The sequence below is a fragment of the Nelumbo nucifera genome, chromosome 4, assembly GCF_055504915.1.
Source record: "Nelumbo nucifera cultivar China Antique chromosome 4, China Antique-T2T, whole genome shotgun sequence".
Lineage (NCBI taxonomy): Eukaryota > Viridiplantae > Streptophyta > Magnoliopsida > Proteales > Nelumbonaceae > Nelumbo > Nelumbo nucifera.
The window spans coordinates 50,273,381-50,296,897 of NC_142652.1; the positions used below are offsets into that span (position 1 = coordinate 50,273,381).

A 23,517-nucleotide genomic window follows, 5' to 3' on the forward strand; every position below is an offset into this window, starting at 1 on the left:
CTCCTACGTGAGCAGAGTGTTTGCTTTTCAGATCTGCCGCACCCCCGGATAGATGCAATACTATCGCGGGGCCCACAATGCACGACAAATGCCAAAAGCCCGGTTTTTGCACGGTTCCCATTCAGTAATGACGATCGTGCCGCAAATGGTCCGAGTATCCGGCGCGTTGTTTGCGTTTGTCTCGCCGAAACGACAATTGGAATTTGCAAATACGATATCGAAATAAAATATTAATAAAATTGGGGTGCAACACGAGGACTTCCCAGGAGGTCACCCATTCTAGTACTACTCTCGCCCAAACACACTTAACTTCGGAGTTCTGATGGGATACGGTGCATTAGTGCTGGTATGATCGCACCCGTTTAATTCATGCTCGCTTAGATCTTTATGCACTATCTTGCTCCCCTCCATTAATTGTTTTAGACTTGAAAAAACTGTGTATGCAGCCTTCCTCCCTTGGTAACCGTGCACAAGCTCCTACGTGAGCAGAGTGTTTGTTTTTCAGATCTGCCGCACCCACGGATAGATGCAATACTATCGCGGGGCCCACAATGCACGACGAATGCCAAAAGCCCGGTTTTTGCACGGTTCCCATTCAGTAATGACGATCGTGCCGCAAATGGTCCGAGTATCCGGTGCGTTGTTTGCGTTTGTCTCGCCGAAACGACAATTGGAATTTGCAAATACGATATCGAAATAAAATATTAATAAAATTGGGGTGCAACACGAGAACTTCCCAGGAGGTCACCCATCCTAGTACTACTCTCGCCCAAACACACTTAACTTTGGAGTTCTAATGGGATCCGGTGCATTAGTGCTGGTATGATCGCACCCGTTTAATTCATGCTCGCTTAGATCTTTATGCATTATCTTGCTCCCCTCCATTAATTGTTTTAGACTTGAAAAAACTGTGTATGCAGCCTTCCTCCCTTGGTAACTGTGCACAAGCTCCTACGTGAGTAGAGTGTTTGTTTTTCAGATCTTCCGCACCCCCGGATAGATGCAATACTTTCGCGGGGCCCACAATGCTAGACGAATGCCGAAAGCCCTGTTCTTGCACCGTTCCCATTCAGTAATGACGATCGTCCCGCAAGGGGTCCGAATATCCGACGCTTTGTTTCCAGTTGTCTCGCCGAAACAACAAATGCAATTTGCAAATACAAATCAAAATAAAATATTAATAAAATTGGGGTGCAACACGAGGACTTCCCAGGAGGTCACCCATCCTAGTACTACTCTCACCCAAGCACGCTTAACTTCGAAGTTCTGATGGGATCCGGTGCATTAGTGGTGGTATGACCGCACCCGTTTAATTCTTGCTCGCTTAGATCTTTATGCACTATCTTGCTCCCCTCCATTAATTGTTTTAGATTTGAAAAAAGTGTGCATGCCGCCTTCCTCCCTTGGTAATCATGCACAAGCTCCTACGTGATCAGAGTGTTTGCTTTTCAGATCTGCCGCACCCCCGGATAAATGCAATACTATCGCGGGGCCCTCAATGCAAGACGAATGCCGAAAGCCCAGTTCTTGCACCGTTCCCATTCAGTAATGACGATCGTCCCGCAAGTGGTCCGAGTATCCGACGCGTTGTCTCCAGTTGTCTCGCCGAAACAACAAATGCAATTTGCAAATACAAATCAAAATAAAATATTAATAAAATTGGGGTGCAACACGAGGACTTCCCAGCAGGTCACCCAGCCTAGTACTACTCTCGCCCAAGCACGCTTAACTCCGGAGTTCTGATGGGATCCGGTGCATTAGTGCTGGTATGATCGCACCCGTTTAATTCTTGCTCGCTTAGATCTTTATGCACTATCTTGCTCCCCTCCATTAATTATTTTAGACTTGAAAAAACTGTGTATGCAGCCTTCCTCCCTTGGTAACCGTGCACAAGCTCCTACGTGAGCGGAGTGTTTGCTTTTTAGATCTGCCGCACCCCCGTATAGATGCAATACTATCGCGGGGCCCACAATGCATGACGAATGCCAGAAGCCCGGTTCTTGCACCGTTCCCATTCAGTAATGACGATCGGGCCGCAAATGGTCCGAGTATCCGACGCGTTGTTTGCGTTTGTCTCGCCGAAACGACAAATGGAATTTGCAAACACGATATCGAAATAAAATATTAATAAAATTGGGGTGCAACACGAGGACTTCCCAGGAGGTCACCCATCCTAGTACTACTCTCGCCCAAACACACTTAACTTCGGAGTTCTGATGGGATACGGTGCATTAGTGCTGGTATGATCGCACCCGTTTAATTCATGCTCGCTTAGATCTTTATGCACTATCTTGCTCCCCTCCATTAATTGTTTTAGACTTGAAAAAACTGTGTCTGCAGCCTTCCTCCCTTGGTAACCGTGCACAAGCTCCTACGTGAGCGGAGTGTTTGCTTTTTAGATCTGCCGCACCCCCGGATAGATGCAATACTATCGCGGGGCCCACAATGCATGACGAATGCCAAAAGCCCAGTTTTTGCACCGTTCCCATTCAGTAATGACGATCGGGCCGCAAATGGTCCGAGTATCCGACGCGTTGTTTGCGTTTGTCTCGCCGAAACGACAAATGGAATTTGCAAACACGATATCGAAATAAAATATTAATAAAATTGGGGTGCAACACGAGGACTTCCTAGGAGGTCACCCATCCTAGTACTACTCTCGCCCAAGCACGCTTAACTTCGGAGTTCTGATGGGATCCGGTGCATTAGTGCTGGTATGATCGCACCCATTTAATTAATGCTCGCTTAGATCTTTATGCACTATCTTGCTCCCCTCCATTAATTGTTTTAGACTTGAAAAAAGTGTGTATGCATCCTTCCTCCCTTGGTAACCGTGCACAAGCTCCTACGTGAGATGAGTGTTTGCTTTTCAGATCTACCGTACCCCCGGATAAATGCAATACTATCGCGGGGCCCACAATGCACGACGAATGCCAAAAGCTGAGTTCTTGCACTGTTCCCATTCAGTAATGACGATCGTGCCGCAAATGGTACGAGTATCCGACGCGTTGTTTGCGTTTGTCTCGCCGAAACGACAAATGGAATTTGCAAACACGATATCGAAATAAAATATTAATAAAATTGAGATGCAACATGAGGACTTCCCAGGAGGTCACCCATCCTAGTACTACTCTCGCCCAAGCACGCTTAACTTTGGAGTTCTGATGGGATCCGGTGCATTAGTGCTGGTATGATCGCAGCCATTTAATTAATGCTCGCTTAGATCTTTATGCACTATCTTTCTCCCCTCCATTAATTGTTTTAGATTTGAAAAAAGTGTGTATGCAGCCTTCCTCCCTTGGTAACCGTGCACAAGCTCCTACGTGAGCAGAGTGTTTGCTTTTCAGATCTGCCGCACCCCCGGATAGATGCAATACTATCGCGGGGCCCACAATGCTAGACGAATGCCGAAAGCCCTGTTCTTGCACCGTTCCCATTCAGTAATGACGATCGTCCCGCAAGTGGTCCGAGTATCCGACGCGTTGTTTCCAGTTGTCTCGCCGAAACAACAAATGCAATTTGCAAATACAAATCAAAATAAAATATTAATAAAATTGGGGTGGAACACGAGGACATCCCAAGAGGTCACCCATCCTAGTACTACTCTCGCCCAAGCACGCTTAACTTGGGAGTTCTGATGGGATCTGGTGCATTAGTGCTGGTATGATCGCACCCGTTTAATTCTTGCTCGTTTAGATCTTTATGCACTATCTTGCTCCCCTCCATTAATTGTTTTAGACTTGAAAAAACTGTGTATGCAGCCTTCCTCCCTTGGTAACCGTGCACAAGCTCCTACGTGAGCGGAGTGTTTGCTTTTTAGATCTGCCGCCCCCCCGGATAGATGCAATACTATCGCGGGGCCCACAATGCATGACGAATGCCGAAAGCCCGGTTCTTGCACCGTTCCCATTCAGTAATGACGATCGTGCCGCAAATGGTCCGAGTATCCGACGCGTTGTTTGCGTTTGTCTCGCCGAAACGACAAATGGAATTTGCAAACACGATATCGAAATAAAATATTAATGAAACTGCGGTGCAACACGAGGACTTGCCTGGAGGTCACCCATCCTAGTACTACTCTCGCCCAAGCACGCTTAACTTCGGAGTTCTGATGGGATCCGGTGCATTAGTGCCGGTATGATCGCACCCATTTAATTAATGCTCGCTTAGATCTTTATGCACTATCTTGCTCCCCTCCATTAATTGTTTTAGACTTGAAAAAAGTGTGTATGCATCCTTCCTCCCTTGATAACCGTGCACAAGCTCCTACGTGAGCGGAGTGTTTGCTTTTCAGATCTACCGTAACCCCGGATAAATGCAATACTATCGCGGGGCCCACAATGCACGACGAATGCCCAAAGCCGAGTTCTTGCACGGTTCCCATTCAGTAATGACGATCGTGCCGCAAATGGTCCGAGTATCCGACGTGTTGTTTGCGTTTGTCTCGCCGAAACGACAAATGGAATTCGCAAACACGATATCGAAATAAAATATTAATAAAATTAAGGTGCAACACGAGGACTTCCCAGGAGGTCACCCATCCTAGTACTACTCTCACCCAAGCACGCTTAACTTCGGAGTTCTGATGGGATCCGGTGCATTAGTGCTGGTATGATCGCACCCGTTTAATTCATGCTCGCTTAGATCTTTATGCACTATCTTGCTCCCCTCCATTAATTGTTTTAGACTTGAAAAAACTGTGTATGCAGCCTTCCTCCCTTGGTAACCGTGCACAAGCTCCTACGTGAGCGGAGTGTTTGCTTTTTTGATCTGCCGCACCCCCGGATAGATGCAATACTATCGCGGGGCCCACAATGCATGACGAATGCCGAAAGCCCGGTTCTTGCACCGTTCCCATTCAGTAATGACGATCGTGCCGCAAATGGTCCGAGTATCCGACGCGTTGTTTGCGTTTGTCTCGCCGAAACGACAAATGGAATTTGCAAACACGATATCGAAATAAAATATTAACAAAATTGCGGTGCAACACGAGGACTTCCCAGGAGGTCACCCATCCTAGTACTACTCTCGCCCAAGCATGCTTAACTTCGGAGTTCTGATGGGATCCGGTGCATTAGTGCTGGTACGATCGCAACCGTTTAATTCATGCTCGCTTAGATCTTTATGCACTATTTTGCTCCCCTCCATTAATTGTTTTAGACTTGAAAAAAGTGTGTATGCAGCCTTCCTCCCTTGGTAACCGTGCACAAGCTCCTACGTGAGCGGTGTGTTTGCTTTTCAGATCTACCGCACCCCCGGATAGATGCAATACTATCGCGGGGCCCTCAATGCAAGACGAATGCCGAAAGCCCGGTTCTTGCACGGTTCCCATTCAGTAATGACGATCGTCCCGCAAGTGGTCCGAGTATCCGACGCGTTGTTTCCAATTGTCTCGCCGAAACAACAAATGGAATTTGCAAATACAAATCAAAATAAAATATTAATAAAATTGGAGTGCAACACGAGAACTTCCCAGGAGGTCACCCATCCAAAAATTACTCTCGCCCAAGCACGCTTAACTTCGGAGTTCTGATAGGATCTGGTGCATTAGTGCTGGTATGATCTGACCCGTTTAATTCATGCTCGCTTAGATCTTTATGCACTATCTTGCTCCCCTCGATTAATTGTTTTAGACTTGAAAAAAGTGTGTATGCAGCCTTCCTCCCTTGGTAACCGTGCACAAGTTCCTACGTGAGCGGTGTGTTTGCTTTTCAGATCTACCGCACCCCCGGATAGATGCAACACTATCGCGGGGCCCTCAATGCAAGACGAATGCCGAAAGCCCGGTTCTTGCACCGTTCCCATTCAGTAATGACGATCGTCCCGCATGTGGTCCGAGTATCCGACGCGTTGTTTCCAGTTGTCTCGCCGAAACAACAAATGGAATTTGCAAATACAAATCAAAATAAAATATTAATAAAATTGGAGTGCAACACGAGGACTTCCCAGGAGGTCACCCATCCAAATACTACTCTCGCCCAAGCACGCTTAACTTCGGAGTTCTGATGGGATCTGGTGCATTAGTGCTGGTATGATCAAACCCGTTTAATTAATGCTCGCTTAGATCTTTATGCACTATCTTGCTCCCCTCCATTAATTGTTTTAGATTTGAAAAAACTGTGTATGCAGCCTTCCTCCTTTGGTAACCGTGCACTAGCTCCTACGTGAGCAGAGTGTTTGCTTTTCAGATCTGCCGCACCCCCGGATAGATGCAATACTATCGCGGGGCCCACAATGCACGACGAATGCCAAAAGCCCGATTTTTGCACGGTTCCCATTCAGTAATGACGATCGTGCCGCAAATGGTCCGAGTATCCGGCGCGTTGTTTGCGTTTGTCTCGCCGAAACGACAATTAGAATTTGCAAATACGATATCGAAATAAAATATTAATAAAATTGGGGTGCAACACGAGGACTTCCCAGGAGGTCACCAATCCTAGTACTACTCTCGCCCAAACACACTTAATTTCGGAGTTCTGATGGGATACGGTGCATTAGTGCTAGTATGATCGCACCCGTTTAATTCATGCTCGTTTAGATCTTTATGCAGTATCTTGCTCCCCTCCATTAATTGTTTTAGACTTGAAAAAACTGTGTATGCAGCCTTCCTCCGTTGGTAACCGTGCACAAGCTCCTACGTGAGCAGAGTGTTTGCTTTTCAGATCTGCCGCACCCCCGGATAGATGCAATACTATCGCGGGGCCCACAATGCACGACAAATGCCAAAAGCCCGGTTTTTGCACGGTTCCCATTCAGTAATGACGATCGTGCCGCAAATGGTCCGAGTATCCGGCGCGTTGTTTGCGTTTGTCTCGCCGAAACGACAATTGGAATTTGCAAATACGATATCGAAATAAAATATTAATAAAATTGGGGTGCAACACGAGGACTTCCCAGGAGGTCACCCATTCTAGTACTACTCTCGCCCAAACACACTTAACTTCGGAGTTCTGATGGGATACGGTGCATTAGTGCTGGTATGATCGCACCCGTTTAATTCATGCTCGCTTAGATCTTTATGCACTATCTTGCTCCCCTCCATTAATTGTTTTAGACTTGAAAAAACTGTGTATGCAGCCTTCCTCCCTTGGTAACCGTGCACAAGCTCCTACGTGAGCAGAGTGTTTGTTTTTCAGATCTGCCGCACCCACGGATAGATGCAATACTATCGCGGGGCCCACAATGCACGACGAATGCCAAAAGCCCGGTTTTTGCACGGTTCCCATTCAGTAATGACGATCGTGCCGCAAATGGTCCGAGTATCCGGTGCGCTGTTTGCGTTTGTCTCGCCGAAACGACAATTGGAATTTGCAAATACGATATCGAAATAAAATATTAATAAAATTGGGGTGCAACACGAGAACTTCCCAGGAGGTCACCCATCCTAGTACTACTCTCGCCCAAACACACTTAACTTTGGAGTTCTAATGGGATCCGGTGCATTAGTGCTGGTATGATCGCACCCGTTTAATTCATGCTCGCTTAGATCTTTATGCATTATCTTGCTCCCCTCCATTAATTGTTTTAGACTTGAAAAAACTGTGTATGCAGCCTTCCTCCCTTGGTAACTGTGCACAAGCTCCTACGTGAGTAGAGTGTTTGTTTTTCAGATCTTCCGCACCCCCGGATAGATGCAATACTTTCGCGGGGCCCACAATGCTAGACGAATGCCGAAAGCCCTGTTCTTGCACCGTTCCCATTCAGTAATGACGATCGTCCCGCAAGGGGTCCGAATATCCGACGCTTTGTTTCCAGTTGTCTCGCCGAAACAACAAATGCAATTTGCAAATACAAATCAAAATAAAATATTAATAAAATTGGGGTGCAACACGAGGACTTCCCAGGAGGTCACCCATCCTAGTACTACTCTCACCCAAGCACGCTTAACTTCGAAGTTCTGATGGGATCCGGTGCATTAGTGGTGGTATGACCGCACCCGTTAAATTCTTGCTCGCTTAGATCTTTATGCACTATCTTGCTCCCCTCCATTAATTGTTTTAGATTTGAAAAAAGTGTGCATGCCGCCTTCCTCCCTTGGTTATCATGCACAAGCTCCTACGTGATCAGAGTGTTTGCTTTTCAGATCTGCCGCACCCCCGGATAAATGCAATACTATCGCGGGGCCCTCAATGCAAGACGAATGCCGAAAGCCCAGTTCTTGCACCGTTCCCATTCAGTAATGACGATCGTCCCGCAAGTGGTCCGAGTATCCGACGCGTTGTCTCCAGTTGTCTCGCCGAAACAACAAATGCAATTTGCAAATACAAATCAAAATAAAATATTAATAAAATTGGGGTGCAACACGAGGACTTCCCAGCAGGTCACCCAGCCTAGTACTACTCTCGCCCAAGCACGCTTAACTCCGGAGTTCTGATGGGATCCGGTGCATTAGTGCTGGTATGATCGCACCCGTTTAATTCTTGCTCGCTTAGATCTTTATGCACTATCTTGCTCCCCTCCATTAATTATTTTAGACTTGAAAAAACTGTGTATGCAGCCTTCCTCCCTTGGTAACCGTGCACAAGCTCCTACGTGAGCGGAGTGTTTGCTTTTTAGATCTGCCGCACCCCCGTATAGATGCAATACTATCGCGGGGCCCACAATGCATGACGAATGCCAAAAGCCCGGTTCTTGCACCGTTCCCATTCAGTAATGACGATCGGGCCGCAAATGGTCCGAGTATCCGACGCGTTGTTTGCGTTTGTCTCGCCGAAACGACAAATGGAATTTGCAAACACGATATCGAAATAAAATATTAATAAAATTGGGGTGCAACACGAGGACTTCCCAGGAGGTCACCCATCCTAGTACTACTCTCGCCCAAACACACTTAACTTCGGAGTTCTGATGGGATACGGTGCATTAGTGCTGGTATGATCGCACCCGTTTAATTCATGCTCGCTTAGATCTTTATGCACTATCTTGCTCCCCTCCATTAATTGTATTAGACTTGAAAAAACTGTGTCTGCAGCCTTCCTCCCTTGGTAACCGTGCACAAGCTCCTACGTGAGCGGAGTGTTTGCTTTTTAGATCTGCCGCACCCCCGGATAGATGCAATACTATCGCGGGGCCCACAATGCATGACGAATGCCAAAAGCCCGGTTTTTGCACCGTTCCCATTCAGTAATGACGATCGGGCCGCAAATGGTCCGAGTATCCGACGCGTTGTTTGCGTTTGTCTCGCCGAAACGACAAATGGAATTTGCAAACACGATATCGAAATAAAATATTAATAAAATTGGGGTGCAACACGAGGACTTCCTAGGAGGTCACCCATCCTAGTACTACTCTCGCCCAAGCACGCTTAACTTCGGAGTTCTGATGGGATCCGGTGCATTAGTGCTGGTATGATCGCACCCATTTAATTAATGCTCGCTTAGATCTTTATGCACTATCTTGCTCCCCTCCATTAATTGTTTTAGACTTGAAAAAAGTGTGTATGCATCCTTCCTCCCTTGGTAACCGTGCACAAGCTCCTACGTGAGATGAGTGTTTGCTTTTCAGATCTACCGTACCCCCGGATAAATGCAATACTATCGCGGGGCCCACAATTCACGACGAATGCCAAAAGCTGAGTTCTTGCACTGTTCCCATTCAGTAATGACGATCGTGCCGCAAATGGTACGAGTATCCGACGCGTTGTTTGCGTTTGTCTCGCCGAAACGACAAATGGAATTTGCAAACACGATATCGAAATAAAATATTAATAAAATTGAGATGCAACATGAGGACTTCCCAGGAGGTCACCCATCCTAGTACTACTCTCGCCCAAGCACGCTTAACTTCGGAGTTCTGATGGGATCCGGTGCATTAGTGCTGGTATGATCGCACCCATTTAATTAATGCTCGCTTAGATCTTTATGCACTATCTTGCTCCCCTCCATTAATTGTTTTAGATTTGAAAAAAGTGTGTATGCAGCCTTCCTACCTTGGTAACCGTGCACAAGCTCCTACGTGAGCAGAGTGTTTGCTTTTCAGATCTGCCGCACCCCAGTTTTTGCACGGTTCCCATTCAGTAATGACGATCGTGCCGCAAATGGTCCGAGTATCCGGCGCGTTGTTTGCGTTTGTCTCGCCGAAACGACAACTGGAATTTGCAAATACGATATCGAAATAAAATATTAATAAAATTGGGGTGCAACACGAGGACTTCCCAGGAGGTCACCCATCCTAGTACTACTCTCGCCCAAGCACGCTTGACTTCGGAGTTCTGATGGGATCCGGTGCATTTGTGCTGGTATGATCGCCCCCATTTAATTAATGCTCGCTTAGATCTTTATGCACTATCTTGCTCCCCTCCATTAATTGTTTTAGACTAAAGTGTGTATGCAGCCTTCCTCCCTTGGTAACCGTGCACAAACTCCTACGTGAGCAGAGTGTTTGCTTTTCAGATCTGCCGCACCCCCGGATAGATGCAATACTATCGCGGGGCCCACAATGCACGACGAATGCCAAAAGCCCGGTTTTTGCACGGTTCCCATTCAGTAATGACGATCGTGCCGCAAATGGTCCGAGTATCCGGCACGTTGTTTACGTTTGTCTCGCCGAAACGACAATTGGAATTTGCAAATACGATATCGAAATAAAATATTAATAAAATTGGGGTGCAACACGTGGACTTCCCAGGAGGTCACCCATCCTAGTACTACTCTCGCCCAAACACACTTAACTTCAGAGTTCTGATGGGATACGGTGCATTAGTGCTGGTATGATCGCACCCGTTTAATTCATGCTCGCTTAGATCTTTATGCACTATCTTGCTCCCCTCCATTAATTATTTTAGATTTGAAAAAACTGTGTATGCAGCCTTCCTCCCTTGGTAACCGTGCACAAGCTCCTACGTGAGCAGAGTGTTTGTTTTTCAGATCTGCCGCACCCCCGGATAGATGCAATACTATCGCGGGGCCCACAATGCACGACGAATGGCAAAAGCCCGGTTTTTGCACGGTTCCCATTCAGTTATGACGATCGTGCCGCAAATGGTCCGAGTATCCGGCGCGTTGTTTGCGTTTGTCTCGCCGAAACGACAATTGGAATTTGCAAATACGATATCGAAATAAAATATTAATAAAATTGGGGTGCAACACGAGGACTTCCCAGGAGGTCACCCATCCTAGTACTACTCTCGCCCAAACACACTTAACTTCGGAGTTCTGATGGGATCCGGTGCATTAGTGCTGGTATGATCGCAGCCGTTTAATTCATGCTCGCTTAGATCTTTATGCATTATCTTGCTCCCCTCCATTAATTGTTTTATACTTGAAAAAACTGTGTATGCTGCCTTCCTCCCTTGGTAACCGTGCACAAGCTCCTACGTGAGTAGAGTGTTTGTTTTTCAGATCTGCCGCACCTCCGGATAGATGCAATACTATCGTGGGGCCCACAATGCTAGACGAATGCCGAAAGCCCAGTTCTTGCACCGTTCCCATTCAGTAATGACGATCGTCGCGCAAGTGGTCCGAGTATCCGACGCGTTGTTTCCAGTTGTCTCGCCGAAACAACAAATGCAATTTGCAAATACAAATCAAAATAAAATATTAATAAAATTGGGGTGCAACACGAGGACTTCACAGGAGGTCACCCAGCCTAGTTCTACTCTCGCCCAAGCACGCTTAACTTCGGAGTTCTGATGGGATCCGGTGCATTAGTGCTGGTATGATCGCACCCGTTTAATTCTTGCTCGCTTAGATCTTTATGCACTATCTTGCTCCCCTCCATTAATTGTTTTAGACTTGAAAAAACTGTGTATGCAGCCTTCCTCCCTTGGTAACCGTGCACAAGCTCCTACGTGAGCGGAGTGTTTGCTTTTTAGATCTGCTGCACCCCCGGATAGATGCAATACTATCGCGGGGCCCACAATGCATGACGAATGCCAAAAGCCCGGTTCTTGCACCGTTCCCATTCAGTAATGACGATCGTGCCGAAAATGGTCCGAGTATCCGACGCGTTGTTTGCGTTTGTCTCGCCGAAACGACAAATGGAATTTGCAAACACGATATCGAAATAAAATATTAATAAAATTGGGGTGCAACACGAGGACTTCCCAGGAGGTCACCCATCCTAGTACTACTCTCGCCCAAGCACGCTTAACTTCGGAGTTCTGATGGGATCCGGTGCATTAGTGCTGGTGTGATCGCACCCATTTAATTAATGCTCGCTTAGATCTTTATGCACTATCTTGCTCCCCTCCATTAATTGTTTTAGACTTGAAAAAAGTGTGTATGCATCCTTCCTCCCTTGGTAAGCGTGCACAAGCTCCTACGTGAGCGGAGTGTTTGCTTTTCAGATCTACCGTACCACCGGATAAATGCAATACTATCGCGGGGCCCACAATGCACGTCGAATGCCAAAAGCCGAGTTCTTGCACTATTCCCATTCAGTAATGACGATCGTGCCGCAAATGGTACGAGTATCCGATGCGTTGTTTGTGTTTGTCTCGCCGAAACGACAAATGGAATTTGCGAACACGATATCGAAATAAAATATTAATAAAATTTAGGTGCAACATGAGGACTTCCCAGGAGGTCACCCATCCTAGTACTACTCTCGCCCAAGCACGCTTAACTTCGGAGTTCTGATGGGATCCGGTGCATTAGTGCTGGTATGATCGCACCCATTTAATTAATGCTCGCTTAGATCTTTATGCACTATCTTGCTCCCCTCCATTAATTGTTTTAGATTTGAAAAAAGTGTGTATGCAGCCTTCCTCCCTTGGTAACCGTGCACAAGCTCCTACGTGAGCAGAGTGTTTGTTTTTCAGATCTGCCGCGCCCCCGGATAGATGCAATACTATCGCGGGGCCCACAATGCACGACGAATGCCAAAAGCCCGGTTTTTGCACGGTTCCCATTCAGTAATGACGATCGTGCCGCAAATGGTCCGAGTATCCGGCGCGTTGTTTGCGTTTGTCTCGCCGAAACGACAATTGGAATTTGCAAATACGATATCGAAATAAAATATTAATAAAATTGGGGTGCAACACGAGGACTTCCCAGGAGGTCACCCATCCTAGTACTACTCTCGCCCAAACACACTTAACTTCAGAGTTCTGATGGGATACGGTGCATTAGTGCTGGTATGATCGCACCCGTTTAATTCATGCTCGCTTAGATCTTTATGCACTATCTTGCTCCCCTCCATTAATTATTTTAGATTTGAAAAAACTGTGTATGCGGCCTTCCTCCCTTGGTAACCGTGCACAAGCTCCTACGTTGGCAGAGTGTTTGTTTTTCAGATCTGCCGCACCCCCGGATAGATGCAATACTATCGCGGGGCCCACAATGCACGACGAATGCCAAAAGCCCGGTTTTTGCACGGTTCCCATTCAGTTATGACGATCGTGCCGCAAATGGTCCGAGTATCCGGCGCGTTGTTTGCGTTTGTCTCGCCGAAACGACAATTGGAATTTGCAAATACGATATCGAAATAAAATATTAATAAAATTGGGGTGCAACACGAGGACTTCCCAGGAGGTCACCCAGCCTAGTACTACTCTCGCCCAAGCACGCTTAACTCCGGAGTTCTGATGGGATCCGGTGCATTAGTGCTGGTATGATCGCACCCGTTTAATTCTTGCTCGCTTAGATCTTTATGCACTATCTTGCTCCCCTCCATTAATTATTTTAGACTTGAAAAAACTGTGTATGCAGCCTTCCTCCCTTGGTAACCGTGCACAAGCTCGTACGTGAGCGGAGTGTTTGCTTTTTAGATCTGCCGCACCCCCGTATAGATGCAATACTATCGCGGGGCCCACAATGCATGACGAATGCCAAAAGCCCGGTTCTTGCACCGTTTCCATTCAGTAATGACGATCGGGCCGCAAATGGTCCGAGTATCCGACGCGTTGTTTGCGTTTGTCTCGCCGAAACGACAAATGGAATTTGCAAACACGATATCGAAATAAAATATTAATAAAATTGGGGTGCAACACGAGGACTTCCCAGGAGGTCACCCATCCTAGTACTACTCTCGCCCAAGCATGCTTAACTTCGGAGTTCTGATGGGATCCGGTGCATTAGTGCTGGTATGATCGTACCCATTTAATTAATGCTCGCTTAGATCTTTATGCACTATCTTGCTCCCCTCCATTAATTGTTTTAGACTTGAAAAAAGTGTGTATGCATCCTTCCTCCGTTGGTAACCGTGCACAAGCTCCTACGTGAGCGGAGTGTTTGCTTTTCAGATCTACCGTACCCCCGGATAAATGCAATACTATCGCGGGGCCCACAATGCACGACGAATGCCAAAAGCCGAGTTTTTGCACTGTTCCCATTCAGTAATGACGATCGTGCCGCAAATGGTACGAGTATCCGACGCGTTGTTTGCGTTTGTCTCGCCGAAACGACAAATGGAATTTGCAAACACGATATCGAAATAAAATATTAATAAAATTGAGATGCAACATGAGGACTTCCCAGGAGGTCACCCATCCTAGTACTACTCTTGCCCAAGCACGCTAAACTTCGGAGTTCTGATGGGATCCGGTGCATTAGTGCTGGTATGATCGCACCCATTTAATTAATGCTCGCTTAGATCTTTATGCACTATTTCGCTCCCCTCCATTAATTGTTTTAGATTTGAAAAAAGTGTGTATGCAGCCTTCCTCCCTTGGTAACCGTGCACAAGCTCCTACGTGAGCAGAGTGTTTGCTTTTCAGATCTGCCGCACCCCCGGATAGATGCAATACTATCGCGGGGCCCACAATGCACGACGAATGCCAAAAGCCCAGTTTTTGCACGGTTCCCATTCAGTAATGACGATCGTGCCGCAAATGGTCCGAGTATCCGGCGCGTTGTTTGCGTTTGTCTCGCCGAAACGACAATTGGAATTTGCAAATACGATATCGAAATAAAATATTAATAAAATTGGGGTGCAACACGAGGACTTCCCAGGAGGTCACCCATCCTAGTACTACTCTCGCCCAAGCACGCATGACTTCAGAGTTCTGATGGGATCCGGTGCATTAGTGCTGGTATGATCGCCCCCATTTAATTAATGCTCGCTTAGATCTTTATGCACTATCTTGCTCCCCTCAATTAATTGTTTTAGACTAAAGTGTGTATGCAGCCTTCCTCCCTTGGTAACCGTGCACAAACTCCTACGTGAGCAGAGTGTTTGCTTTTCAGATCTGCCGCACCCCCGGATAGATGCAATACTATCGCGGGGCCCACAATGCACGACGAATGCCAAAAGCCCGGTTTTTGCACGGTTCCCATTCAGTAATGACGATCGTGCCGCAAATGGTCCGAGTATCCGGCACGTTGTTTACGTTTGTCTCGCCGAAACGACAATTGGAATTTGCAAATACGATATCGAAATAAAATATTAATAAAATTGGGGTGCAACACGTGGACTTCCCAAGAGGTCACCCATCCTAGTACTACTCTCGCCCAAACACACTTAACTTCAGAGTTCTGATGGGATACGGTGCATTAGTGCTGGTATGATCGCACCCGTTTAATTCATGCTCGCTTAGATCTTTATGCTCTATCTTGCTCCCCTCCATTAATTATTTTAGATTTGAAAAAACTGTGTATGCAGCCTTCCTCCCTTGGTAACCGTGCACAAGCTCCTACGTGAGCAGAGTGTTTGCTTTTCAGATCTGCCGCACCCCCGGATAGATGCAATACTATCGCGGGGCCCACAATGCACGACGAATGGCAAAAGCCCGGTTTTTTGACGGTTCCCATACAGTTATGACGATCGTGCCGCAAATGGTCCGAGTATCCGGCGCGTTGTTTGCGTTTGTCTCGCCGAAACGACAATTGGAATTTGCAAATACGATATCGAAATAAAATATTAATAAAATTGGGGTGCAACACGAGGACTTCCCAGGAGGTCACCCATCCTAGTACTACTCTCGCCCAAACACACTTAACTTCGGAGTTCTGATGGGATCCGGTGCATTAGTGCTGGTATGATCGCAGCCGTTTAATTCATGCTCGCTTAGATCTTTATGCATTATCTTGCTCCCCTCCATTAATTGTTTTAGACTTGAAAAAACTGTGTATGCAGCCTTCCTCCCTTGGTAACCGTGCAGAAGCTCCTACGTGAGTAGAGTGTTTGTTTTTCAGATCTGCCGCACCCCCGGATAGATGCAATACTATCACGGGGCCCACAATGCTAGACGAATGCCGAAAGCCCTGTTCTTGCACCGTTCCCATTCAGTAATGACGATCGTCCCGCAAGTGGTCCGAGTATCCGACGCGTTGTTTCCAGTTGTCTCGCCGAAACAACAAATGCAATTTGCAAATACAAATCAAAATAAAATATTAATAAAATTGGGGTGCAACACGAGGACTTCCCAGGAGGTCACCCAGCCTAGTTCTACTCTCGCCCAAGCACGCTTAACTTCGGAGTTCTGATGGGATCCGGTGCATTAGTGCTGGTATGATCGCACCCGTTTAATTCTTGCTCGCTTAGATCTTTATGCACTATCTTGCTCCCCTCCATTAATTGTTTTAGACTTGAAAAAACTGTGTATGCAGCCTTCCTCCCTTGGTAACCGCGCACAAGCTCCTACGTGAGCGGAGTGTTTGCTTTTTAGATCTGCTGCACCCCCGGATAGATGCAATACTATCGCGGGGCCCACAATGCATGACGAATGCCAAAAGCCCGGTTCTTGCACCGTTCCCATTCAGTAATGACGATCGTGCCGAAAATGGTCCGAGTATCCGACGCGTTGTTTGCGTTTGTCTCGCCGAAACGACAAATGGAATTTGCAAACACGATATCGAAATAAAATATTAATAAAATTGGGGTGCAACACGAGGACTTCCCAGGAGGTCAGCCATCCTAGTACTACTCTCGCCCAAGCACGCTTAACTTCGGAGTTCTGATGGGATCCAGTGCATTAGTGCTGGTATGATCGCACCCATTTAATTAATGCTCGCTTAGATCTTTATGCACTATCTTGCTCCCCTCCATTAATTGTTTTAGACTTGAAAAAAGTGTGTATGCATCCTTCCTCCCTTGGTAACCGTGCACAAGCTCCTATGTGAGCGGAGTGTTTGCTTTTCAGATCTACCGTACCACCGGATAAATGCAATACTATCGCGGGGCCCACAATGCACGTCGAATGCCAAAAGCCGAGTTCTTGCACTGTTCCCATTCAGTAATGACGATCGTGCCGCAAATGGTACGAGTATCCGACGCGTTGTTTGTGTTTGTCTCGCCGAAACGACAAATGGAATTTGCAAACACGATATCGAAATAAAATATTAATAAAATTTAGGTGCAACATGAGGACTTCCCAGGAGGTCACCCATCCTAGTACTACTCTCGCCCAAGCGCGCTTAACTTTGGAGTTCTGATGGGATCCGGTGCATTAGTGCTGGTATGATCGCACCCATTTAATTAATCCTCGCTTAGATCTTTATGCACTATCTTGCTCCCCTCCATTAATTGTTTTAGATTTGAAAAAAGTGTGTATGCAGTCTTCCTCCCTTGGTAACCGTGCACAAGCTCCTACGTGAGCAGAGTGTTTGTTTTTCAGATCTGCCGCACCCCCGGATAGATGCAATACTATCGCGGGGCCCACAATGCACGACGAATGCCAAAAGCCCGGTTTTTGCACGGTTCCCATTCAGTAATGACGATCGTGCCGCAAATGGTCCGAGTATCCGGCGCGTTGTTTGCGTTTGTCTCGCCGAAACGACAATTGGAATTTGCAAATACGATATCGAAATAAAATATTAATAAAATTGGGGTGCAACACGAGGACTTCCCAGGAGGTCACCCATCCTAGTACTACTCTCGCCCAAACACACTTAACTTCAGAGTTCTGATGGGATACGGTGCATTAGTGCTGGTATGATCGCACCCGTTTAATTCATGCTCGCTTAGATCTTTATGCACTATCTTGCTCCCCTCCATTAATTATTTTAGATTTGAAAAAACTGTGTATGCGGCCTTCCTCCCTTGGTAACCGTGCACAAGCTCCTACGTTGGCAGAGTGTTTGTTTTTCAGATCTGCCGCACCCCCGGATAGATGCAATACTATCGCGGGGCCCACAATGCACGACGAATGCCAAAAGCCCGGTTTTTGCACGGTTCCCATTCAATTATGACGATCGTGCCGCAAATGGTCCGAGTATCCGGCGCGTTGTTTGCGTTTGTCTCGCCGAAACGACAATTGGAATTTGCAAATACGATATCGAAATAAAATATTAATAAAATTGGGGTGCAACACGAGGACTTCCCAGGAGGTCACCCATCCTAGTACTACTCTCGCCCAAGCACGCTTGACTTCGGAGTTCTGATGGGATCCGGTGCATTAGTGCTGGTATGATCGCCCCCATTTAATTAATGCTCGCTTAGATTTTTATGCACTATCTTGCTCCCCTCCATTAATTGTTTTAGACTTGAAAAAAGTGTGTATGCAGCCATCCTCCCTTGGTAACCGTGCACAAACTCCTACGTGAGCAGAGTGTTTGCTTTTCAGATCTGTCGCACCCCCGGATAGATGCAATACTATCGCGGGGCCCACAATGCACGACGAATGCCAAAAGCCCGGTTTTTGCACGGTTCCCATTCAGTAATGACGATCGTGCCGCAAATGGTCCGAGTATCCGGCGCGTTGTTTGCGTTTGTCTCGCTGAAACGACAATTGGAATTTGCAAATACGATATCGAAATAAAATATTAATAAAATTGGGGTGCAACACGAGGACTTCCCAGGAGGTCACCCATCCTAGTACTACTCTCGCCCAAACACACTTAACTTCAGAGTTCTGATGGGATACGGTGCATTAGTGCTGGTATGATCGCACCCGTTTAATTCATGCTCGCTTAGATCTTTATGCACTATCTTGCTCCCCTCCGTTAATTATTTTAGATTTGAAAAAACTGTGTATGCAGCCTTCCTCCCTAGGTAACCGTGCACAAGCTCCTACGTTGGCAGAGTGTTTGTTTTTCAGATCTGCCGCACCCCCGGATAGATGCAATACTATCGCGGGGCCCACAATGCACGACGAATGCCAAAAGCCCGGTTTTTGCACGGTTCCCATTCAGTTATGACGATCGTGCCGCAAATGGTCCGAGTATCCGGCGCGTTGTTTGCGTTTGTCTCGCCGAAACGACAATTGGAATTTGCAAATACGATATCGAAATAAAATATTAATAAAATTGGGGTGCAACACGAGGACTTCCCAGGAGGTCACCCAGCCTAGTTCTACTCTCGCCCAAGCACGCTTAACTTCGGAGTTCTGATGGGATCCGGTGCATTAGTGCTGGTTTGATCGCACCCGTTTAATTCTTGCTCGCTTAGATCTTTATGCACTATCTTGCTCCCCTCCATTAATTGTTTTAGATTTGAAAAAAGTGTGTATGCAGCCTTCCTCCCTTGGTAACCGTGCACAAGCTCCTACGTGAGCGGAGTGTTTGCTTTTTAGATCTGCTGCACCCCCGGATAGATGCAATACTATCGCGGGGCCCACAATGCATGACGAATGCCAAAAGCCCGGTTCTTGCACCGTTCCCATTCAGTAATGACGATCGTGCCGAAAATGGTCCGAGTATCCGACGCGTTGTTTGCGTTTGTCTCGCCGAAACGACAAATGGAATTTGCAAACACGATATCGAAATAAAATATTAATAAAATTGGGGTGCAACACGAGGACTTCCCAGGAGGTCACCCATCCTAGTACTACTCTCGCCCAAGCACGCTTAACTTCGGAGTTCTGATGGGATCCGGTGCATTAGTGCTGGTATGATCGCACCCATATAATTAATGCTCGCTTAGATCTTTATGCACTATCTTGCTCCCCTCCATTAATTGTTTTAGACTTGAAAAAAGTGTGTATGCATCCTTCCTCCCTTGGTAACCGTGCACAAGCTCCTACGTGAGCGGAGTGTTTGCTTTTCAGATCTACCGTACCCCCGGATAAATGCAATACTATCGCGGGGCCCACAATGCACGCCGAATGCCAAAAGCCGAGTTCTTGCACTGTTCCCATTCAGTAATGATGATCGTGCCGCAAATGGTACGAGTATCCGACGCGTTGTTTGTGTTTGTCTCGCCGAAACGACAAATGGAATTTGCAAACACGATATCGAAATAAAATATTAATAAAATTTAGGTGCAACATGAGGACTTCCCAGGAGGTCACCCATCCTAGTACTACTCTCGCCCAAGCACGCTTAACTTCGGAGTTCTGATGGGATCCGGTGCATTAGTGCTGGTATGATCGCACCCATTTAATTAATGCTCGCTTAGATCTTTATGCACTATCTTCCTCCCCTCCATTAATTGTTTTAGATTTGAAAAAAGTGTGTATGCAGCCTTCCTCCCTTGGTAACCGTGCACAAGCTCCTACGTGAGCAGAGTGTTTGCTTTTCAGATCTGCCGCACCCCCGGATAGATGCAAAACTATCGCGGGGCCCACAATGCACGACGAATGCCAAAAGCCCGGTTTTTGCACGGTTCCCATTCAGTAATGACGATCGTGCCGCAAATGGTCCGAGTATCCGGCGCGTTGTTTGCGTTTGTCTCGCCGAAACGACAATTGGAATTTGCAAATACGATATCGAAATAAAATATTAATAAAATTGGGGTGCAACACGAGGACTTCCCAGGAGGTCACCCATCCTAGTACTACTCTCACCCAAGCACGCTTGACTTCGGAGTTCTGGTGGGATCCGGTGCATTAGTGCTGGTATGATCGCCCCCATTTAATTAATGCTCGCTTAGATTTTTATGCACTATCTTGCTCCCCTCCATTAATTGTTTTAGACTTGAAAAAAGTGTGTATGCAGCCTTCCTCCCTTGGTAACCGTGCACAAACTCCTACGTGAGCAGAGTGTTTGCTTTTCAGATCTGCCGCACCCCCGGATAGATGCAATACTAACACGGGGCCCACAATGCACGACGAATGCCAAAAGCCCGGTTTTTGCACGGTTCCCATTCAGTAATGACGATCGTGCCGCAAATGGTCCGAGTATCCGGCGCGTTGTTTGCGTTTGTCTCGCCGAAACGACAATTGGAATTTGCAAATACGATATCGAAATAAAATATTAATAAAATTGGGGTGCAACACGAGGACTTCCCAGGAGGTCACCCATCCTAGTACTACTCTCGCCCAAACACACTTAACTTCAGAGTTCTGATGGGATACGGTGCATTAGTGCTGGTATGATCGCACCCGTTTAATTCATGCTCGCTTCGATCTTTATGCACTATCTTGCTCCCCTCCATTAATTATTTTAGATTTGAAAAAACTGTGTATGCAGCCTTCCTCCCTTGGTAACCGTGCACAAGCTCCTACGTTGGCAGAGTGTTTGTTTTTCAGATCTGCCGCACCCCCGGATAGATGCAATACTATCGCGGGGCCCACAATGCACGACGAATGCCAACAGCCCGGTTTTTGCACGGTTCCCATTCAGTTATGACGATCGTGCCGCAAATGGTCCGAGTATCCAGCGCGTTGTTTGCGTTTGTCTCGCCGAAACGACAATTGGAATTTGCAAATACGATATCGAAATAAAATATTAATAAAATTGGGATGCAACACGAGGACTTCCCAGGAGGTCACCCAGCCTAGTTCTACTCTCGCCCAAGCAGGCTTAAGTTCGGAGTTCTGATGGGATCCGGTGCATTAGTGCTGGTATGATCGCACCCGTTTAATTCTTGCTCGCTTAGATCTTTATGCACTATCTTGCTCCCCTCCATTAATTGTTTTAGACTTGAAAAAACTGTGTATGCAGCCTTCCTCCCTTGGTAACCGTGCACAAGCTCCTACGTGAGCGGAGTGTTTGCTTTTTAGATCTGCTGCACCCCCGGATAGATGCAATACTATCGCGGGGTCCACAATGCAAGACGAATGCCAAAAGCCCGGTTCTTGCACCGTTCCCATTCAGTAATGACGATCGTGCCGAAAATGGTCCGAGTATCCGACGCGTTGTTTGCGTTTGTCTCGCCGAAACGACAAATGGAATTTGCAAACACGATATCGAAATAAAATATTAATAAAATTGGGGTGCAACACGAGGACTTCCCCGAAGGTCACCCATCCTAGTACTACTCTCGCCCAAGCACGCTTAACTTCGGAGTTCTGATGGGATCCGGTGCATTAGTGCTGGTATGATCGCACCCATTTAATTAATGCTCGCTTAGATCTTTATGCACTATCTTGCTCCCCTCCATTAATTGTTTTAGACTTGAAAAAAGTGTGTATGCATCCTTCCTCCCTTGGTAACCGAGCACAAGCTCCTACGTTGGCGGAGTGTTTGTTTTTCAGATCTGCCGCACCCCCGGATAGATGCAATACTATCGCGGGGCCCACAATGCACGACGAATGCCAAAAGCCCGGTTTTTGCACGGTTCCCATTCACTTATGACGATCGTGCCGCAAATGGTCCGAGTATCCGGCGCGTTGTTTGCGTTTGTCTCGCCGAAACGACAATTGGAATTTGCAAATACGATATCGAAATAAAATATTAATAAAATTGGGGTGCAACACGAGGACTTCCCAGGAGGTCACCCATCCTAGTACTACTCTCGCCCAAGCACGCTTGACTTCGGAGTTCTGATGGGATCCGGTGCATTAGTGCTGGTATGATCGCCCCCATTTAATTAATGCTCGCTTAGATTTTTATGCACTATCTTGCTCCCCTCCATTAATTGTTTTAGACTTGAAAAAAGTGTGTATGCAGCCTTCCTCCCTTGGTAACCGTGCACAAACTCCAACGTGAGCAGAGTGTTTGTTTTTCAGATCTGCCGCACCCCCGGATAGATGCAATACTATCGCGGGGCCCACAATGCACGACGAATGCCAAAAGCCCGGTTTTTGCACGGTTCCCATTCAGTAATGACGATCGTGCCGCAAATGGTCCGAGTATCCGGCGCGTTGTTTGCGTTTGTCTCGCCGAAACGACAATTGGAATTTGCAAATACGATATCGAAATAAAATATTAATAAAATTGGGGTGCAACACGAGGACTTCCCAGGAGGTCACCCATCCTAGTACTACTCTCGCCCAAGCACGCTTGACTTCGGAGTTCTGATGGGATCCGGTGCATTAGTGCTGGTATGATCGCCCCCATTTAATTAATGCTCGCTTAGATCTTTATGCACTATCTTGCTCCCCTCCATTAATTGTTTTAGACTTGAAAAAAGTGTGTATGCAGCCTTCCTCCCTTGGTAACCGTGCACAAACTCCTACGTGAGCAGAGTGTTTGCTTTTCAGATCTGCCGCACCCCCGGATAGTTGCAATACTATCGCGGGCCCACAATGCACGACGAATGCCAAAAGCCCGGTTTTTGCACGGTTCCCATTCAGTAATGACGATCGTGCCGCAAATGGTCCGAGTATCCGGCGCGTTGTTTGCGTTTGTCTCGCCGAAACGACAATTGGAATTTGCAAATACGATATCGAAATAAAATATTAATAAAATTGGGGTGCAACACGAGGACTTCCCAGGAGGTCACCCATCCTACTACTACTCTCGCCCAAACACACTTAACTTCAGAGTTCTGATGGGATACGGTGCATTAGTGCTGGTATGATCGCAAATAAAATAT

At 46.9% G+C, this 23,517-nt stretch overlaps 42 non-coding genes and 8 pseudogenes across 42 annotated transcripts; all 50 read right to left on the minus strand.

Annotated features, from left to right (window-relative positions):
• Positions 1–241: 241 nt before the first annotated feature.
• LOC148792653 (5S ribosomal RNA) lies at positions 242–360 on the minus strand. Its single transcript, XR_016069794.1, has one exon. It is a non-coding gene; the product is annotated as a 5S ribosomal RNA (ribosomal RNA).
• Positions 361–715: 355 nt separating this feature from the next.
• Positions 716–834, minus strand: LOC148792654 (5S ribosomal RNA). Its single transcript, XR_016074792.1, has one exon. It is a non-coding gene; the product is annotated as a 5S ribosomal RNA (ribosomal RNA).
• A 354-nt stretch (positions 835–1,188) lies between these two features.
• Positions 1,189–1,307, minus strand: LOC148792655 (5S ribosomal RNA). The gene has a single exon (XR_016070049.1). It is a non-coding gene; the product is annotated as a 5S ribosomal RNA (ribosomal RNA).
• A 354-nt stretch (positions 1,308–1,661) lies between these two features.
• LOC148792656 (5S ribosomal RNA) lies at positions 1,662–1,780 on the minus strand. Its single transcript, XR_016073466.1, has one exon. It is a non-coding gene; the product is annotated as a 5S ribosomal RNA (ribosomal RNA).
• A 355-nt stretch (positions 1,781–2,135) lies between these two features.
• On the minus strand, positions 2,136–2,254 carry LOC148792657 (5S ribosomal RNA). The gene has a single exon (XR_016069150.1). It is a non-coding gene; the product is annotated as a 5S ribosomal RNA (ribosomal RNA).
• Positions 2,255–2,609: 355 nt separating this feature from the next.
• LOC148792658 (5S ribosomal RNA) lies at positions 2,610–2,728 on the minus strand. Its single transcript, XR_016071775.1, has one exon. It is a non-coding gene; the product is annotated as a 5S ribosomal RNA (ribosomal RNA).
• A 355-nt stretch (positions 2,729–3,083) lies between these two features.
• LOC148792659 (5S ribosomal RNA) lies at positions 3,084–3,202 on the minus strand. Its single transcript, XR_016070720.1, has one exon. It is a non-coding gene; the product is annotated as a 5S ribosomal RNA (ribosomal RNA).
• A 354-nt stretch (positions 3,203–3,556) lies between these two features.
• Positions 3,557–3,675, minus strand: LOC148792660 (5S ribosomal RNA; annotated as a pseudogene).
• Positions 3,676–4,030: 355 nt separating this feature from the next.
• LOC148792661 (5S ribosomal RNA) lies at positions 4,031–4,149 on the minus strand. The gene has a single exon (XR_016069528.1). It is a non-coding gene; the product is annotated as a 5S ribosomal RNA (ribosomal RNA).
• Positions 4,150–4,504: 355 nt separating this feature from the next.
• On the minus strand, positions 4,505–4,623 carry LOC148792662 (5S ribosomal RNA). The gene has a single exon (XR_016072858.1). It is a non-coding gene; the product is annotated as a 5S ribosomal RNA (ribosomal RNA).
• Positions 4,624–4,978: 355 nt separating this feature from the next.
• Positions 4,979–5,097, minus strand: LOC148792663 (5S ribosomal RNA). The gene has a single exon (XR_016070573.1). It is a non-coding gene; the product is annotated as a 5S ribosomal RNA (ribosomal RNA).
• A 354-nt stretch (positions 5,098–5,451) lies between these two features.
• Positions 5,452–5,570, minus strand: LOC148792664 (5S ribosomal RNA; annotated as a pseudogene).
• Positions 5,571–5,924: 354 nt separating this feature from the next.
• Positions 5,925–6,043, minus strand: LOC148792665 (5S ribosomal RNA; annotated as a pseudogene).
• Positions 6,044–6,398: 355 nt separating this feature from the next.
• LOC148792666 (5S ribosomal RNA) lies at positions 6,399–6,517 on the minus strand (annotated as a pseudogene).
• A 355-nt stretch (positions 6,518–6,872) lies between these two features.
• Positions 6,873–6,991, minus strand: LOC148792667 (5S ribosomal RNA). The gene has a single exon (XR_016069795.1). It is a non-coding gene; the product is annotated as a 5S ribosomal RNA (ribosomal RNA).
• Positions 6,992–7,346: 355 nt separating this feature from the next.
• Positions 7,347–7,465, minus strand: LOC148792668 (5S ribosomal RNA). The gene has a single exon (XR_016074794.1). It is a non-coding gene; the product is annotated as a 5S ribosomal RNA (ribosomal RNA).
• Positions 7,466–7,819: 354 nt separating this feature from the next.
• LOC148792669 (5S ribosomal RNA) lies at positions 7,820–7,938 on the minus strand. The gene has a single exon (XR_016070052.1). It is a non-coding gene; the product is annotated as a 5S ribosomal RNA (ribosomal RNA).
• A 354-nt stretch (positions 7,939–8,292) lies between these two features.
• LOC148792670 (5S ribosomal RNA) lies at positions 8,293–8,411 on the minus strand. Its single transcript, XR_016073467.1, has one exon. It is a non-coding gene; the product is annotated as a 5S ribosomal RNA (ribosomal RNA).
• A 355-nt stretch (positions 8,412–8,766) lies between these two features.
• LOC148792671 (5S ribosomal RNA) lies at positions 8,767–8,885 on the minus strand. Its single transcript, XR_016069152.1, has one exon. It is a non-coding gene; the product is annotated as a 5S ribosomal RNA (ribosomal RNA).
• A 355-nt stretch (positions 8,886–9,240) lies between these two features.
• LOC148792672 (5S ribosomal RNA) lies at positions 9,241–9,359 on the minus strand. The gene has a single exon (XR_016071776.1). It is a non-coding gene; the product is annotated as a 5S ribosomal RNA (ribosomal RNA).
• Positions 9,360–9,714: 355 nt separating this feature from the next.
• On the minus strand, positions 9,715–9,833 carry LOC148792673 (5S ribosomal RNA). The gene has a single exon (XR_016075221.1). It is a non-coding gene; the product is annotated as a 5S ribosomal RNA (ribosomal RNA).
• Positions 9,834–10,132: 299 nt separating this feature from the next.
• Positions 10,133–10,251, minus strand: LOC148792674 (5S ribosomal RNA). The gene has a single exon (XR_016074388.1). It is a non-coding gene; the product is annotated as a 5S ribosomal RNA (ribosomal RNA).
• A 350-nt stretch (positions 10,252–10,601) lies between these two features.
• Positions 10,602–10,720, minus strand: LOC148792675 (5S ribosomal RNA). Its single transcript, XR_016069996.1, has one exon. It is a non-coding gene; the product is annotated as a 5S ribosomal RNA (ribosomal RNA).
• Positions 10,721–11,075: 355 nt separating this feature from the next.
• On the minus strand, positions 11,076–11,194 carry LOC148792676 (5S ribosomal RNA). Its single transcript, XR_016074923.1, has one exon. It is a non-coding gene; the product is annotated as a 5S ribosomal RNA (ribosomal RNA).
• A 354-nt stretch (positions 11,195–11,548) lies between these two features.
• LOC148792677 (5S ribosomal RNA) lies at positions 11,549–11,667 on the minus strand. The gene has a single exon (XR_016068930.1). It is a non-coding gene; the product is annotated as a 5S ribosomal RNA (ribosomal RNA).
• A 355-nt stretch (positions 11,668–12,022) lies between these two features.
• On the minus strand, positions 12,023–12,141 carry LOC148792678 (5S ribosomal RNA). Its single transcript, XR_016071653.1, has one exon. It is a non-coding gene; the product is annotated as a 5S ribosomal RNA (ribosomal RNA).
• A 355-nt stretch (positions 12,142–12,496) lies between these two features.
• LOC148792679 (5S ribosomal RNA) lies at positions 12,497–12,615 on the minus strand. The gene has a single exon (XR_016074950.1). It is a non-coding gene; the product is annotated as a 5S ribosomal RNA (ribosomal RNA).
• A 355-nt stretch (positions 12,616–12,970) lies between these two features.
• On the minus strand, positions 12,971–13,089 carry LOC148792680 (5S ribosomal RNA). Its single transcript, XR_016070282.1, has one exon. It is a non-coding gene; the product is annotated as a 5S ribosomal RNA (ribosomal RNA).
• Positions 13,090–13,444: 355 nt separating this feature from the next.
• Positions 13,445–13,563, minus strand: LOC148792681 (5S ribosomal RNA). The gene has a single exon (XR_016072039.1). It is a non-coding gene; the product is annotated as a 5S ribosomal RNA (ribosomal RNA).
• A 355-nt stretch (positions 13,564–13,918) lies between these two features.
• Positions 13,919–14,037, minus strand: LOC148792682 (5S ribosomal RNA). Its single transcript, XR_016075299.1, has one exon. It is a non-coding gene; the product is annotated as a 5S ribosomal RNA (ribosomal RNA).
• A 355-nt stretch (positions 14,038–14,392) lies between these two features.
• On the minus strand, positions 14,393–14,511 carry LOC148792683 (5S ribosomal RNA; annotated as a pseudogene).
• Positions 14,512–14,866: 355 nt separating this feature from the next.
• Positions 14,867–14,985, minus strand: LOC148792684 (5S ribosomal RNA). The gene has a single exon (XR_016070390.1). It is a non-coding gene; the product is annotated as a 5S ribosomal RNA (ribosomal RNA).
• Positions 14,986–15,335: 350 nt separating this feature from the next.
• On the minus strand, positions 15,336–15,454 carry LOC148792685 (5S ribosomal RNA). The gene has a single exon (XR_016070111.1). It is a non-coding gene; the product is annotated as a 5S ribosomal RNA (ribosomal RNA).
• A 355-nt stretch (positions 15,455–15,809) lies between these two features.
• Positions 15,810–15,928, minus strand: LOC148792686 (5S ribosomal RNA). The gene has a single exon (XR_016074924.1). It is a non-coding gene; the product is annotated as a 5S ribosomal RNA (ribosomal RNA).
• A 354-nt stretch (positions 15,929–16,282) lies between these two features.
• Positions 16,283–16,401, minus strand: LOC148792687 (5S ribosomal RNA). The gene has a single exon (XR_016075010.1). It is a non-coding gene; the product is annotated as a 5S ribosomal RNA (ribosomal RNA).
• Positions 16,402–16,756: 355 nt separating this feature from the next.
• Positions 16,757–16,875, minus strand: LOC148792688 (5S ribosomal RNA). The gene has a single exon (XR_016073531.1). It is a non-coding gene; the product is annotated as a 5S ribosomal RNA (ribosomal RNA).
• Positions 16,876–17,230: 355 nt separating this feature from the next.
• On the minus strand, positions 17,231–17,349 carry LOC148792689 (5S ribosomal RNA; annotated as a pseudogene).
• Positions 17,350–17,704: 355 nt separating this feature from the next.
• LOC148792690 (5S ribosomal RNA) lies at positions 17,705–17,823 on the minus strand. Its single transcript, XR_016070283.1, has one exon. It is a non-coding gene; the product is annotated as a 5S ribosomal RNA (ribosomal RNA).
• Positions 17,824–18,178: 355 nt separating this feature from the next.
• On the minus strand, positions 18,179–18,297 carry LOC148792691 (5S ribosomal RNA). Its single transcript, XR_016073049.1, has one exon. It is a non-coding gene; the product is annotated as a 5S ribosomal RNA (ribosomal RNA).
• Positions 18,298–18,652: 355 nt separating this feature from the next.
• Positions 18,653–18,771, minus strand: LOC148792692 (5S ribosomal RNA). The gene has a single exon (XR_016070284.1). It is a non-coding gene; the product is annotated as a 5S ribosomal RNA (ribosomal RNA).
• Positions 18,772–19,126: 355 nt separating this feature from the next.
• Positions 19,127–19,245, minus strand: LOC148792693 (5S ribosomal RNA). Its single transcript, XR_016069443.1, has one exon. It is a non-coding gene; the product is annotated as a 5S ribosomal RNA (ribosomal RNA).
• A 355-nt stretch (positions 19,246–19,600) lies between these two features.
• On the minus strand, positions 19,601–19,719 carry LOC148792694 (5S ribosomal RNA). Its single transcript, XR_016071172.1, has one exon. It is a non-coding gene; the product is annotated as a 5S ribosomal RNA (ribosomal RNA).
• Positions 19,720–20,074: 355 nt separating this feature from the next.
• On the minus strand, positions 20,075–20,193 carry LOC148792695 (5S ribosomal RNA). Its single transcript, XR_016074951.1, has one exon. It is a non-coding gene; the product is annotated as a 5S ribosomal RNA (ribosomal RNA).
• Positions 20,194–20,548: 355 nt separating this feature from the next.
• LOC148792696 (5S ribosomal RNA) lies at positions 20,549–20,667 on the minus strand. The gene has a single exon (XR_016070115.1). It is a non-coding gene; the product is annotated as a 5S ribosomal RNA (ribosomal RNA).
• Positions 20,668–21,022: 355 nt separating this feature from the next.
• On the minus strand, positions 21,023–21,141 carry LOC148792697 (5S ribosomal RNA). Its single transcript, XR_016070285.1, has one exon. It is a non-coding gene; the product is annotated as a 5S ribosomal RNA (ribosomal RNA).
• Positions 21,142–21,496: 355 nt separating this feature from the next.
• Positions 21,497–21,615, minus strand: LOC148792698 (5S ribosomal RNA; annotated as a pseudogene).
• A 355-nt stretch (positions 21,616–21,970) lies between these two features.
• Positions 21,971–22,089, minus strand: LOC148792699 (5S ribosomal RNA). Its single transcript, XR_016071896.1, has one exon. It is a non-coding gene; the product is annotated as a 5S ribosomal RNA (ribosomal RNA).
• A 355-nt stretch (positions 22,090–22,444) lies between these two features.
• LOC148792700 (5S ribosomal RNA) lies at positions 22,445–22,563 on the minus strand. Its single transcript, XR_016073050.1, has one exon. It is a non-coding gene; the product is annotated as a 5S ribosomal RNA (ribosomal RNA).
• Positions 22,564–22,918: 355 nt separating this feature from the next.
• On the minus strand, positions 22,919–23,037 carry LOC148792701 (5S ribosomal RNA). The gene has a single exon (XR_016073051.1). It is a non-coding gene; the product is annotated as a 5S ribosomal RNA (ribosomal RNA).
• Positions 23,038–23,391: 354 nt separating this feature from the next.
• LOC148792702 (5S ribosomal RNA) lies at positions 23,392–23,510 on the minus strand (annotated as a pseudogene).
• Between the last annotated feature and the right edge of the window lie 7 nt (positions 23,511–23,517).